At 47.9% G+C, this 15,786-nt stretch overlaps 1 protein-coding gene across 9 annotated transcripts in view; it reads left to right on the forward strand.

The window, feature by feature from the left end:
- Window positions 1-15,786, forward strand: part of ADAM23 (ADAM metallopeptidase domain 23) — an 889,186-nt gene that overhangs the window by 147,818 nt on the left and 725,582 nt on the right. The window lies entirely within an intron of this gene.

Raw genomic sequence — 15,786 nt, forward strand, 5'->3', positions numbered from 1 at the left:
GTGTGGTCAGCCAGCCCGGCTGGGCTGTGCTGAATTTCCACTCGTATTTATCTGTATTTGCCAATTTGCCTTTTTTTTGTCCCTTATTAGATTGGCGTCTTTTTGCTCTGTCTCAGAATATTTCAGAGTGCTGATATAGTGGGAGAAGTCTAGTGACTTCACGGTTAATTTTGCTATCAGTTGTGTTGGACATTATTTTTGGTAGGGTTTTTGGCAGATATCAGACAGTATCTTTCCTTTCCTGTCCTTTCTAGTTAGTTTGGCCCCATCATTTGCTCAGCCTATTTTCCTGCCTTTGTTTGTGTTTTCATCTTGTTTCACCGTCAATACATGTGGGGGCTGTCTTTCCTTTGGGGTCTGCTCTGGGGCAGTTAGTTTTCCTCTTTTCCTGCTTTAGGCTTATTTAGCTCTCCGGTTGTGACGAGGCGTCTAGGACCACCGTAGGAACGCTCCACGACTGCTGCTAGTTGCGTGGTTAGGATCAGGGGTCTGCAGTCTGCATAGTTACCAACCTCTTTGGTTTTCTGAGACTTAGCTTGTGTTGTTTTTTAGTTCCTCCTCGGCGACCCATTCATAACAGAACGCTAGGAGTGTAGAGACACTGACTCAGGGGAGTGCAGGAGGTCTCCACGTCCCCATTCCCTATCGCAGGGCCACCATTGTTATTGTTACCCAGGTTTTCCCTTATTGTTTAAATTCGCCTTACTGGAGGTGGGGTTTCCAGAATTTCGTGTTACGTGTATTTCCAAAATTCGCCTGTTGGAAGCGGCGTATCCAGCTGCACGTGTTATTATTTAAATTCGCCCAACTGGAGGAGATGTATCCAGGGTCACGCATGTCATCTAACCCCGCCCTGCTGGGGGCGCTGTGTCCAGCCATGCGTGACTGTGACAGAATCACCAACCCTACATTTTTTTTCTGGTGAACCTGTGAGCAATTGCTGCTGGGCCTCACTGAGGTGAGTGAGGACCTGCATGGTGTAGAAGCAGTTCCAGCAGCAGTAATCAGGGTCTTGGGCCTTCCCTCTGGCTGAACCAGAAAATCAAAATTGCGGCTCCGGCAAAGAAGCCCCCTAGAGTCGCTGCTGGGGAGCAGGACTTGTTCATACAGGCGGACGTACCCAGACAGGTGGTGGAATTGGTCCCCATGGTGCTGTCTGGGGTTCCCCGAGGTGAAGGGGTGCGTCCCTATAGTGAGCAGACTGGTGTTATAGTCCGCGGGGTTTACGCCAAATCTTCCATACCACCGAAGAAGCCGCCCATCCTGGTCGTTCGGAGGAAGGCGACCAGGGAGTGTATTTTTCTTCCATATTCCGGGCCCCTTCCTCTCCAGTGTGAGCAGCAGGTGTGCTGCAGGAGAGTAGGCATGTCTCAACCCTCGCCATTAGCCAACCCAGAGAGGCGCAAACCTCGTGGTGAAAAGGGTTGGAGGGTGGTGTTCCTATGGTGAATAGCGGGGGTGTGAGTGTGGTGACACAGGGTGACGCCTCTGTTGTCGATCCCAGAATGACTTCACCGAAATATGACAAACAAATGTGTGACAATAACCGTTCAGATCCGGACCTGTGTGTGAACGAACATGTATGGGTGGCCACCAAAAAACATCCTGTGGAAGTGTGTTGCGGAGTCTTACCAGCTCATACCGAACATACACATACATAACTCATTCCCCTGGTCAATGCTTTGGAGATGAGTGGTGCCTCCAGAACTTACTTTGCCAATACCAGCGGTGCATTTGTCATAAACCTGCGATGCAGGTAGTTGCAGGAGTGAACTCTGGATCTGGGCGTCCTCGCTGTAGGTGGTGCCTTGATGAGGAGTGGTCTTGAGGGTCCAGAGGCCCCTCATTAAGGGGAGGGTACTGTCATGATCCAGGTCGGATCTGACAGATTAAATGCACAAAGTAACCTTTTTTTTCCCTTGGCTGTGTGCCAAAGGTGGTTTTGCACCCGGTGGCCATTAGGGTCACTGCACTCTGGTTACCTTAGTTTGTGCACGTTATTATGTAGCAGGTGTGATTGCTCTATAAGAGAGTGTCTGGTGTATCAATCACGGTTGGTGATTAGTCCTCAGTTACATGCAAGCCTGGGTGAAGGATGGAGCTGAAAGAGTGTCCTGGGCAGCTCAGTGAGAGTCCTGGAGTGGCAGCTATGGTGTCTGCGAGGAGGGCTGGCATGGTTTGGTGGAGTCACAGCTATGGTGTCAGCAAGGAGTTCTTGCATGGCTTGGTGGAGTGGCAGCTATGGTGTAGAGCTGCACTCATGATACTGGATTTGGTTGCTGGAAAGCTGGACTCAACATGCTGGACTCTTTGGCGGAAAGCTGGACTCATTATGCTGGACTCTGTTTTCTGGACAGCTGCACGCAGGTGGTGGACTCTGTTTGCTCCAAGACTGCACTATGGTGTTGGACCCAGTCAGAGGAAAAGATGCACGCAGGTGGTGGGCTCTGTTGCTGGGAGCGTAAGCAACAGAGCAAAGCTAAGTGGTGTTTCCCTGTTTTGTCTCTTTTCCTTATGTGTGTTTAGTGCGGTGGTGGGATTAGTTTCTGCACCGACCAATTCCCTAGTGAGCGTTTAGGTGCAGGGCGAGCTAGGGTTTAAAGGTATCCTGAGCGTTGCCCGGTGCGGAACCGGCCTAGGTAACACTAGGAGTGTAGAGACACTGACTCAGGGTAGTGCAGGAGGTCTCCACGTCCCTATTCCCTATCGCAGGGCCACCATTGTTATTGTTACCCAGGTTTTTCCTTATTGTTTAAATTCGCCTTACTGGAGGCGGGGTTTCCAGATTTATGTGTTACGTGTATTACCTAAATTCGCCTGTTGGAGGCGGCGTATCCAGCTGCACGTGTTATTTAAATTCACCCAACTGGAGGCGGTGTATCCAGGGTCACGCGTGTCATCTAAATCCGCCCTGCTGGAGGCGCTGTCCAGCCACGCGTGACCGTGACATTGACTTTGCAGAAGGTGCTGGCCAACGACCCGAATCCAATGGTTCCCTCTCCCCCCTGCCCCGCCGTGCCCTCCCTATCCCCATACATAAGGGGCTCCCCCTGGAAATTTCTACCCCTACCCTCTCCCCCAGCTGTATCCCCTCCAACAGCACTAACTTCCCTGCTCTCATGTTCAAAAGCAGCGGCAGCCGGCGGGTGGGCGGAGTTACAGCGCTGACACTCACCGACTGCTCTGCACTTATGAGGCTGCAATACAGCACCCCGTCTGTTACCGGCATTCGGCCGGTTGGAAGCCAGGCTGTCTGGGCTTCCTGCAGCTCCCGTGCCCCAATCCTGATCCCGCGCTGCCGCCGCCGCCGAGTGGACGTGTCCCCATCGCTGCATCACCTGTGACGGCGCCGGACTCACCGGCCTGCGTGTACGCCCTGTCCTTTGCCGAGCTGGGCCCGTTCCTGGCTGGGCACCAGCTGTACCGACTCCCGGCTCCCCTATCCTCACCGCTGCACATGACGAGGAGGCCGACACCTCCCCCTGTGGTAGGTCCCGCCTCACTACAGGATTCCTCCTGGCTCCTGTATTACATGCCCTCAGCCTGCGGCACGTGACCCCAGCCGAAGGGTCCCTCGAGGGGCTCCTCACACGACGCCGGACCCGGGGGGGTTACCTCGAGACTGAGGCGCTCCGGAGGCCTGGTCATCCGAGGCCATCAATTGTCTTGCGGAGCCTGTTCCTGCCTGGCCCCCCATCTTGCAGCAGGCCTTGGAGAGATGCCTGCAGCCATCCTGCCCCCCTAGAGCTAGCAGCGACCCTCAATTGCTGAAGGATCGTCTCCACATCCATTCCACAGGTACAGCTTGTGTTCTCTGTGATAGGGGAACCTAAAATGGTTGCCCTATAAAATGCCTACCCCCTTTTATTGTATTCCCCATAGCCCCTCCCTTAACCCCTGCCTACTACCCCTCAGCCCTATCAGATATCCACATTCAAATTCCTTAACCCTTACAAACCTGTCCCTCTTAACAAGTATCCTACCCAATAGTCCCTCTCAACCCCGTCATGCTGTCCTCCATTTTATGGCCTGTGGCCTCCCAGTACGGCCTCACTGAGCTTTAGTGACAAATCAAACTTGGAGACTTGTGACCAGATCAAAAGTGGCCAGGTTTTGGTCTTACTATATTCCTCTATACTCCCCTGTGTATATTTACATCTTTATTTACATCTTTATTTACATATTTACATCTTTCCATATGGTTTCAGAGATAGCCTTTTTATGGTTTTTACCAAGGGGTTTCTGGGATGTGCAACGTCTGCATTTTTACCCTGTAAATAACGCCCCCTTGGAAAAGACCATAAATGTTAGCACTAAATAAGCACTAAATAAATAGGCAAAGTTTTCTGGAACCGTATAGCGAATTTACAAAAAAAAGGTAAAATGAAACACTCAGCAGGAGCAAAACGAGAAAAAATTGGCTAGTTTTGAACTGGTGACAGGTCTGCTCTAAATGTTGTCTAGGTCCATAGAGTGTAGATGGTCAGTAAGCTCAGTAAGATGATTGAGTAGAAGTCAGATACCTGCATTCTCGCAGCCCTGATTAGCATAGCACTTTAATGCATTCTTCTACATGGTCTGTCCATGCTGTGATAGACAGTTACAGACCAGTAATAATACTCAGCCATTATGTGGGTCAGTGGAGCCCCATGTCTGCCATGTGGTCATAAAATCTATCTACAACCATGAGTCTTTAGATGAGATGCCACCGATGAGTGTCATATCCCTGCCTTCCAATACTCTCAGCACTCCCCATAAGTGCTGCATTGCTGGATTCTGCTAATGGCTACATTGTTGTATTTTTTTACCCTTTGATACAAACATTATTCTAACTGTATAAAATGGTTCTATACATTTAGAAAAAACATGCAACTATGTAAAGCTTTACATTAGAAATTCTTTATTCAGTTTTGTCTGATGTACCTCGCAGAAGATGTCACTAAGTGACATTAGGAGCACTTTAATGTAGTGTATAGACCTCTTGGCTAAAGCCATTTTGCTGTAAAAAGCATCTCTAGGGAAACTGGCACAAAATGCTATACATCGTTTAACAATGCTGAGTGTTTCCTTGTGGCAAGCTAAAAATTGAAGAGTTGTATCATAGATAACTTTGATTGCTGTTTGAAAGCTCCATAAATGTTAGATGCTGCTCTTGACGATTAAAGAAGGAATCCCAATATATATTTATTACTAGCTGAAGAGCCCGGCGCTGCCCGGGCAGAGTAACTAACTGTGGTTAGTTATAGAAAATTATAATTATCCTCCATCCCATAGTCCCGTGCCCATATACCCATCATACATATCCACGATCCCATATGCCCGTGCCCACATACCCATCATACATATCCTCCATCCCATAGTCGAGTGCGGCCATATACCCATCACACATCCTCCATCCTATAGTCCCGTTACCATATACCCATCATACATATCCTCCATCCCATAGTCCCGTGCCCATATACATATCCTCCATCCCATAGTCCGGTGCCCATATACTCATCACTAGAGTTGAGCGATACCGTCCGATACTTCAAAGTATCGTATCGGATGGTATCGGCCGATCTTTAAAAAAAGTATCGGTATCGCCGATTCCGATACCGGAAGTCCCATTCAAGTCTATGGGACTTCTGGTATCGGAATAAGAAAAACCCTTTCCTGCCCTTGTACAGCCTCTCTGGGGTCTGTACGGGCCTTTCGGGGGGCTGTGCCGGCCTGCCAGGGGGTCTGTGCAGGCTCCGGTGGTCTGTGCCGGCCTGCCGGTGGTCTGTGCAGGCTCCGGGGGGCTGTGCCGGCCTGCCGGGGGGCTGTGCCGGCCTGCCGGGGGGCTGTGCCGGCCTGCCGGTGGTCTGTGCAGGCTCCGGGGGTCTGTGCAGGCATCGTCCGATGGGACTACAAGTCCCATCGGGCGATGCCTGCTACCATGACAGTGATTGACACATTAGCCAATGATGGGACAGTAGTAGTCCCATCATCCGGCTAATGTGTTAAATGTAAAAAAAAAAAAAAAAAATTACATGCTACATACATACAACATGCATACTACATACATGCTACATTCATACTACATACTACATACATGCTACATTCATACTACATAAATACTACATGCAACATACATACTACATATATACTACATGCATGCTACATACATACTGCATGCTACATACATACCACATATATACTACATACATACTACATGCATGCTACATACATGCTACATGCTACATACATAACACATATATACTACATGCATGCTACATACATACTACATGCTACATACTACATATATACTACATGCATGCTACATACTACATGCTACATACATACTACATACATACTACATGCATGCTACATACATACTGCATGCTACATGCATGCTACATACATACTACATACATACTACATGCTACATACATACTACATATATACTACATACATACTACATACATACTACATGCATGCTACATACATACTACATATATGCTACATACATACCACATACATAACACATATATACTACATGCATGCTACATACATACTACATGCTACATACATACCATATACATACTACATGCATGCTACATACATACTACATGCTACATACATACTACATATATACTACATGCATGCTACATACATACTACATGCTACATACATACTACATATATACTACATGCATGCTACATACTACATGCTACATACATACTACATATATACTACATGCATGCTACATACATACTACATGCATGCTACATACATACTACATGCTACATACATACCACATACATACTACATACATACTACATACATACTACATGCTACATACATACTACATATATACTACATGCATGCTACATACATACTACATGCTACATACATACTACATACATACTACATGCTACATACATACCACATACATACTACATACATGCTACATATATACTACATACATACCACATACATACTACATATATACTACATGCATGCTACATACATACTGCATGCTACATGCATGCTACATACATACTACATACATACTACATGCTACATACATACCACATATATACTACATACATACAATACATTCATACAATACATACATAGACATACAGTACATATAACATAGAGTAACATACTTACCAATACTTGTCACATTGTTCCCCGAAGCCATTGTCTTTTCCGGAATAAATATTAACATAACAAACCACAAAAATACTCACCCACGATCCGAAGCAGTCCACGAGTGTGTCCCACGACGATCTTGGGTAGAGAACTGCAGCATCAGCTGTTGCTGCCGTTCTCTACGGGCTGCAGGAATCCAATGACGGAAGGTAGGTATCCTTCCGCACTGTATTCCTCCGCCACTTAAAAAAAAAAAAAGTCCCTAGTCTCACTTTATGCCATTGCTGTGTGGGAAATTCCCACGCAGCAATGGCATAAAGTGAGACTAGGGACTTTTTTTTTTTTAAGTGGCGGAGGAATACAGTGCGGAAGGATACCTACCTTCCGTCATTGGATTCCTGCAGCCCGTAGAGAACGGCAGCATCATCTGATGCTGCAGTTCTCTACCCAAGATCGTCGTGGGACACACTCGTGGACTGCTTCGGATCGTGGGTGAGTATTTTTGTGGTTTGTTATGTTAATATTTATTCCGGAAAAGACAATGGCTTCGGGGAACAATGTGACAAGTATTGGTAAGTATGTTACTCTATGTTATATGTACTGTATGTCTATGTATGTATTGTATGAATGTATTGTATGTATGTAGTATATATGTGGTATGTATGTAGCATGTAGTATGTATGTAGTATGTATGTAGCATGCATGTAGCATGTAGTATGTATGTAGCATGCATGTAGTATATATGTAGTATGTATGTAGCATGCATGTAGTATATATGTAGCATGTATGTAGTATGTATGTGGTATGTATGTAGCATGTAGTATGTATGTAGTATGTATGTAGCATGTAGTATGTATGTAGCATGCATGTAGTATATATGTAGTATGTATGTAGCATGTAGTATGTATGTAGTATGTATGTGGTATGTATGTAGCATGTAGCATGCATGTAGCATGCATGTAGTATGTATGTAGTATGTATGTAGCATGTATGTGGTATGTATGTAGCATGTAGTATGTATGTAGCATGCATGTAGTATATATGTAGTATGTAGTATGTATGTAGTATGTATGTGGTATGTATGTAGCATGTAGTATGTATGTAGCATGCATGTAGCATGCATGTAGTATGTATGTAGTATGTATGTAGCATGCATGTAGTATGTATGTAGTATGTATGTAGTATGTATGTAGCATGCAGTATGTATGTAGCATGTATGTAGTATGTATGTAGTATATATGTAGTATGTATGTAGCATGTAGTATGTATGTAGCATGCATGTAGTATATATGTAGTATGTATGTAGCATGCATGTAGTATGTATGTAGTATGTATGTAGTATTATGTAGCATGCAGTATGTATGTAGCATGTATGTAGTATGTATGTAGTATATATGTAGTATGTATGTAGCATGCATGTAGTATGTATGTAGCATGTATGTAGCATGCATGTAGTATGTATGTAGCATGTATGTAGTATGTATGTAGTATATATGTAGTATGTATGTAGCATGTAGTATGTATGTAGCATGCATGTAGTATGTATGTAGTATTTTTTTTTTTTTTTTTTTAACATTTAACACATTAGCCGGATGATGGGACTACTACTGTCCCATCATTGGCTAATGTGTCAATCACTGTCATGGTAGCAGGCATCGCCCGATAGGACTTGTAGTCCCATCGGACGATGCTTGCACAGACCCCCGAACATCAGCACAGCCCCCCGGCAGGCCGGCACAGCCCCCCGGCAGGCCGGTACAGACCCCCACAGGGTGCACAGACCACCGGCAGGCCGGCACAGCCCCCCGGCAGGCCGGTACAGACCCCGGGCAGTCCACACAGCCCCCCGGCAGGCCGGCACAGCCCCCCGGCAGGCCAGCAGAGACCCCCGGAAGGCCCGAAATGACGGCGCATCATGATGCGCACACACCGCGCATCATGATGACGTCAGGCCGTCAATCAACTGAACTTCCGATTCCAATGCCGAATTCCGATATTGAAAAAATATCGGAAGTCGGTATCGGAATTCCGATACAGCAAGTATCGGCCGATACCCGATACTTGCGGTATCGGAATGCTCAACACTACTCATCACACATCCTCCATTCCATAGTCAACCATTATGACATCATAATGAGCGGCGGCAGGGCTTGCAACCTTTCATGACATCAGCGTCGCCATGGCAACCATTGTGACATCATAATGAGGGGCGGGGCTTGATACGCACACACTGCTTCCCCAGTATACAAATAGGGGCATTGTGACATCATAATGAGGGGCGGGGCTTGACGCGCACACACTTTTTCCCCCAGTATGTAGTTAGGGGCAAAATTGTTTGGTGAATTGGAACGCGCGGGGTTAAAATTTCACCTCACAACATAGCTTAGGATGCTCTCGGGGTCCAGACGTGTGACTGTGCCAAATTTTGTGGCTGTAGCTGCGATGGTGCGGTTGCCTATCCCGGACATACACACACACACACACACACACACATACACACATTGAGCTTTATATATTAGATTGACAACACCTGTGCAATTGTGTATGTAATGTAGTGTAGGTGTGTTCAATGTACAATGGCATGCAAATGTTTGGGCACCCCTGGTCAAAATTACTGTTGCTGTGAATGGTTAAGTATATGTCATGCCGGACGCTATTCACACCACAGCGTCCGGCAGGCAGAGGTAGTTTCACCTCCGTCCACTTGTCATGTCGGATGCTATTCACACCACAGCGTCCGGCAGGCAGAGGTAGTTCCACCTCCGTCCACTATAGCCTCAGTGGCGCCAGCTTGATTTTCTCAGGCTATCGGGGGTTAATCTAGCTGGAGATCAGGTTGGATGTTTGGTCACGCCCACGGTCTTTAAATAGTCATGCTGGCCTATGGGCGTCGCCGATTATAGCTTGTGTTTCATACCAAGTGGTTCTGGTCTGGAGTGGAGGTGTTGGAGAGAGAGAGATTCGTATCTGGTGGCGTATGATCCGTTGTTACCTTTTCACCTTCCCATATTTGTGTTTTGTTGTGCCCTGTTCACATTACTGTATTGTCCTGTGTGTATGCGGCGCGGTGCAGTTTAAGTTCTCCCCGTCTGTCATTATTGTGTGGGGCTTTGGTGGTTTGTCTCCTCACTGGGTGGAGGGTGGAGGGTTAAGCTTATGGCTTAGCAGGAGATAAGGAAAGGTTGGAGGCTCAGGCATTTGCACCATCAGCAAAAACCCTGGGTTGAGGGTCAGACAGGGTTTCCCCTAGTTAAAGGGACACCACAGGGGCCCCGGGTATTTCAGCCTTAGTTGACCTAAGCCCCGCGTGACATTATAATCGGCCTACATTTTTCAGGAGTCCATGGATCCCATGGATTCCATAACCCGCCAGTTGGCGGCGCTGTCCTTACAGGTCTCCGAGTTGAAAGGGGCAGTTCAGCAGCAGGGCCTGGTAGTAGCGAAGGTGCAAACGGCATCTGCAGGTATCGGTGCAGAGCCGAAGATCCCGCTGCCAGAACGATTCTCAGGGGAACGCAGCAAATTTGTCATATTTCGGGAGGCCTGCAAGTTATACTTCCGCATGTGCCCTATCTCCTCAGGTAATGAGGCTCAGCGGGTGGGTCTGGTGTTATCATTACTGAGTGGTGACCCCCAAGCATAGGCATTTTCCTTACCAGCTGACTCTGCTACATTTCATTCTGTCGATAATGTTTTTTTCTGCACTCGGGCTCATTTATGATGATCCTGACAGATTGGCTCTAGCGGAATCTAAAATCCGTGCCCTCCGCCAGGGGGAGCGCTTGGCGGAGGACTATTGTTCGGAATTTCGCCGTTGGGCAGTAGACACACAGTGGAACGACCCAGCGCTGCGGAGCCAGTTTATTCATGGGGTATCAGGGAACGTTAAACAGGCCCTCCTGATGTATGAGACTCTTGCATCGTTGGAGTCTGCCATGAGTTTGGTTATATGTATTGATCGCCGTTTGTGTCAGGGGGCACAGGAGACGCTACCCCTGGGGGAAAGCAGAGGTGCAAGTGTGGTTGCTGCAGGTGAGCCCACTGAACCTATGCAAATTGCGGGGGTGTCACAGGTTAAGCGTCGCGTTCCTGGGTTCAGGAAGCCCGGAGCATGTTTTTACTGTGGTAAAAGAAATCATTATGTTAACGTTTGTCCTGTGCTACCGAAGAAGGTCACACCGGCGGAAAACTGTTAAGCTCAGAGGGTATGGAGGAGGCCCAACTGAGCGCATGCATATCCTCCATGATGGTATCTCAATGTATGCTCCCTGCCAAGGTTATTATCGCGGGCAGAGAGCTACCAATATCAGTGTTTGTGGATAGCGGTTCCGCCACCAATCTCATAGATGAGGAGTTTGCACGCACTGCCGGGTTTAAGATCGAAAAACTCCCTCATCCCATTCAGGTGGTTACCGTTAATGCCGCTCCCCTCCCACAAGGGGAGATTACGGAGTTTGTGGCTGAGGTGAAACTCCACATTGGGGTCCTACATTCTGAGTGGGTTACATGTAGGGTCCTCCGTAATCTCCCAGCACAAATGGTCCTGGGTTTTCCATGGTTGTCCAGGCACAACCCGGTGATTGATTGGAAAACTCAGGACATAGTCCAATGGAGTGGTTTCTGCCAGGACAATTGCTTGGCCACATGTGTGTCCGCCGTGACGCCCAGCCTTCCGGAGGCTTTGCAGGATTTCGCGGATGTATTCTCTGAGAGGGGTTGCTCAGAACTGCCTCCACATCGAGCCTATGACTGTGTGATTAGGTTAAAACCCGGGGCCAAATTACCTAAGGCCAGGATGTTTAATATTTCTGGTCCAGAGAGACAAGCTCTGAAAGACTACATCGCGGAGAGTCTGAGCAAAGGACACATCCGGCCTTCGTCCTCGCCTGTAGCAGCGGGGTTTTTCTTCATTAAGAAGAAAGATGGGGGGTTACGCCCGTGTATGGATTTCCGGGAGTTAAACCAGATTACGATCCATGATCCCTACCCGATGCCTTTGATCCCTGATTTGTTCAACCAGGTGGCGGGGGCGAAGTGGTTTTCCAAGCTTGACCTCAGGGGGGCGTATAACCTCATAAGGGTCCGTCAGGGGGATGAGTAGAAGACGGTGCTTAACACTCCTGAGGGTCATTTTGATAGCCTGGTTATGCCATTTGGGTTGACAACCGCGCCTGCTGTTTTCCAACATTTTATTAATGATGTATTTGCTCATGTCCTGGGGAAATTTGTGATTGTATACCTGGATGATATCCTCATTTATTCGAGCGACCGGGACATTCATTTAGAGCATGTCAGGCAGGTGTTACAGTTGCTCCGGGAGAATAAGCTCTATGCTAAGCTGGAAAAATGCTTATTTTTTGTTCAGGAGTTGCCTTTTTTGGGATATATTGTGTCCGTTGCAGGGTTTAAAATGGACACCGCGAAGGTGCAAGCGGTGCTGCAATGGAAAAGGCCTGATAATCTGAAAGCGCTCCAGCGGTTCCTTGGGTTTGCTAATTATTATAGGAAATTTATAAAACACTTTTCTACTATAGCCAAACCGCTCACGGACATGACAAAAAAAGGTACCGATCTGGCTAGCTGGTCTGAGGTGGCGATACGTGCATTTGAGCGTCTGAAGAACAGTTTTGCTTCAGCCCCCATTCTGGTGCAACCGGACGTGTCTAAACCTTTTGTGGTGGAGGTTGATGCGTCTGAGGTGGGAGTGGGGGCAGTACTGTCACAAGGCTCATCCTTGAGCGATATGCATCCATGCGCCTACTTCTCCTAGAAGCTGTCGCTGGCCGAACGGAATTATGATATCGGCAACAGGGAGTTGTTGGCCATCAAATTGGCTTTTGAGGAATGGCGACACTTCTTGGAGGGGGTGGCTCACCAGGTCACAGTCATCACCGACCATAAGAACCTGCTCTATCTGGAGTCGGCCAAACGTCTGTCTCCTAGGCAGGCTCGCTGGGCATTGTTTTTTACATGTTTCAATTTTCTGGTGACTTACCGTCCCGGGGCTAAAAACACCAAGGCGGATGCCTTGTCTAGGTTTTTTCCGGGGGGAGAACCTCGGGTAGAGCCGGTACCCATCCTCCAGGAAGATGTAGTGGTCTCGGCTCTCACGACTGAGGTAGAGGCGGAGATTGCCGAGGCCCAAGAGGAGGTACCGCCAGGACTTCCCGCCAACAAATCATTTGTACCCCTTCATCTTCGTCTTAAGGTGTTGAGGGAACACCACGACTCAGTACTGGCTGGTCATCCAGGGGTTAAGGGCACCTTAGAGCTGGTATTGCGTCGTTTCTGGTGGCCCAAAATCCGACAGGACGTGGTCTCGTACGTGGCAGCTTGCATCATGTGCGCTAGGGCCAAGTCGCCCCGAGCCCATCCTGCTGGCACGCTACAGCCTCTGGGGGTACCTAATAGGCCATGGACAGAAATCTCCATGGATTTTATCACTAACTTGCCAGCCTCGGTGGGGAACACGGTCATCCTGGTGGTGGTTGACCGATTTTCAAAGATGGCGCATTTTGTGTCGTTGCCTTCCTTGCCCAATGCAAAGACGTTGGCTCAGGTGTTTGTGCAGGAGGTGGTCAGACTCCACGGAGTTCCCTCAGACATAGTATCTGATGGGGGAACTCAATTTGTGGCGAGGTTTTGGAAAGCTTTTTGCTCACGTTTGGGGATCAAGTTGTTACATTCATCGGCGTTTCATCCACAGTCAAATGGTCAAACTGAGCGCATGAACCAAAATCTGGAGCAGTATTTACGATGCTTTGTGTCCGACAGCCAAGAGGAGTGGTCTACTTTCCTTCCTCTGGCCGAGTTCGCGTTAAATAATCACCGCCAAGAGTCATCAGGAGAGTCTCCGTTCTTTTGTGTTTACGGTCAACATCCTCAATTTTGTACCTTACGTCAGGGTGACTCGGGGGGCGTCCCGGAGGAGGACCAGCTAGGAGCTCAATTATCATCGGTCTGGAGGAGGGTGAAACAGCGATTGTTGAGCATGAGTGCGAGGTACAAACGGGTGGCTGACAGTAGACGCGTGCCAGGTCCGGACCTGTGTGTGGGTGAATGGGTGTGGTTAGCGACTAAAAACATAAAACTCAAAATTCCATCTTTAAAATTGGGTCCAAGGTTTATTGGGCCTTTTAAGATTGCTGCCATCATTAACCCAGTTGCTTATCGGTTGGAACTTCCTGCGGTATACAAGATACACAACGTGTTTCACAGGGCTTTATTGAAAAAGGTGGTAGGCTCTGTGGACACGACGCCGATGCCACCTCCGGTCATGGTGGATGGCGATTTAGAGTTTGAGGTCTCCAAGGTAGTGGACTCTCGAGTAGTGTGCCGTACTCTTCAGTATTTGGTACACTGGCGGGGGTATGGTCCAGAGGAGAGGTCTTGGGTACCAGCCTCGGACATACATGCGGATCGGCTGGTCAGTTCTTTTCACCGTCGTCATCCGGACAAGCCGGGTCCTATGAGTCTTGAGGGCCCTGGAGTCCCTCGTAGAAGACTGGGTACTGTCATGTCGGACGCTATTCACACCACAGCGTCCGGCAGGCAGAGGTAGTTTCACCTCCGTCTACTTGTCATGTTGGACGCTATTCACACCACAGTATCCGGCAGGCAGAGGTAGTTCCACCTCCGTCCACTGTAGCCTCAGTGGCGCCGGCTTGATTTTCTCAGGCTATCGGGGGTTAATCTAGCTGGAGATCAGGTTGGATGTTTGGTCACGTCCACAGTCTTTAAATAGTCGTGCTGGCCTATGGGCGTCGCCTATTATAGCTTGTGTTTCATACCAAGTGGTTCCGGTCTGGAGTGGAGGTGTTGGAGAGAGAGCGATTCGTATCTGGTGGCGTATGATCCGTTGTTACCTTTTCACCTTCCCATATTTGTGTTTTGTTGTGCCCTGTTCACATTACTGTATTGTCCTGTGTGTATGCGGCGCGGTGCAGTTTAAGTTCTCCCTGTCTGTCATTATTGTGTGGGGCTTTGGTGGTTTGTCTCCTCACTGGGTGGAGGGTGGAGGGTTAAGCTTATGGCTGAGCAGGAGATAAGGAAAGGTTGGAGGCTCAGGCATTTGCACCATCAGCAAAAACCCTGGGTTGAGGGTCAGACAGGGTTTCCCCTAGTTAAAGGGACACCACAGGGGCCCCGGGTATTTCAGCCTTAGTTGACCTAAGCCCCACGTGACAGTACATTGAAGATTAAATGATTTCTAGGCCTAAAGTTAAAGATGACAGATTTTGCCCTTGGAGATTTGTGTGCTCAGATAACTTTGACCAAGGTTTCAGACCATAATTAGCCTGTTAGGGATATTGCTTGTTCACTATCATCATTAAAAAAGGGCTGGTGATGCAAATTTCCCAGCTTTATAAAAACCCATCCTCCTCTAATCTTGTGCCAAAAGATAGTAGCCCTGGGTTCTTCTAAGCAGCTGCCTAGCACTCTAAAAATGGAAATGATGAAGGCACACAAAACAGGATAAGGCTATAAGAAGATAGCAAAGCGTTTTCAAGTTGCCCTTTCTTCAGTTTGAAATGTAATTAAGAAATGGCAGTTAACAGGAACAGTGGAGATCAAGATAAGGTCTGGAAGACCAAGCAAAAGTTCAGTGAGAGCTGCTTGTAGGATTGCTAGAGAGGCAAATCAGGATCCCCGTTTGACTGCAAA

Source organism: Dendrobates tinctorius, unplaced genomic scaffold, assembly GCF_039654945.1.
Source record: "Dendrobates tinctorius isolate UK_male_01 unplaced genomic scaffold, ASM3965494v1 ptg000125l, whole genome shotgun sequence".
Classification (NCBI taxonomy): Eukaryota; Metazoa; Chordata; class Amphibia; order Anura; family Dendrobatidae; genus Dendrobates; species Dendrobates tinctorius.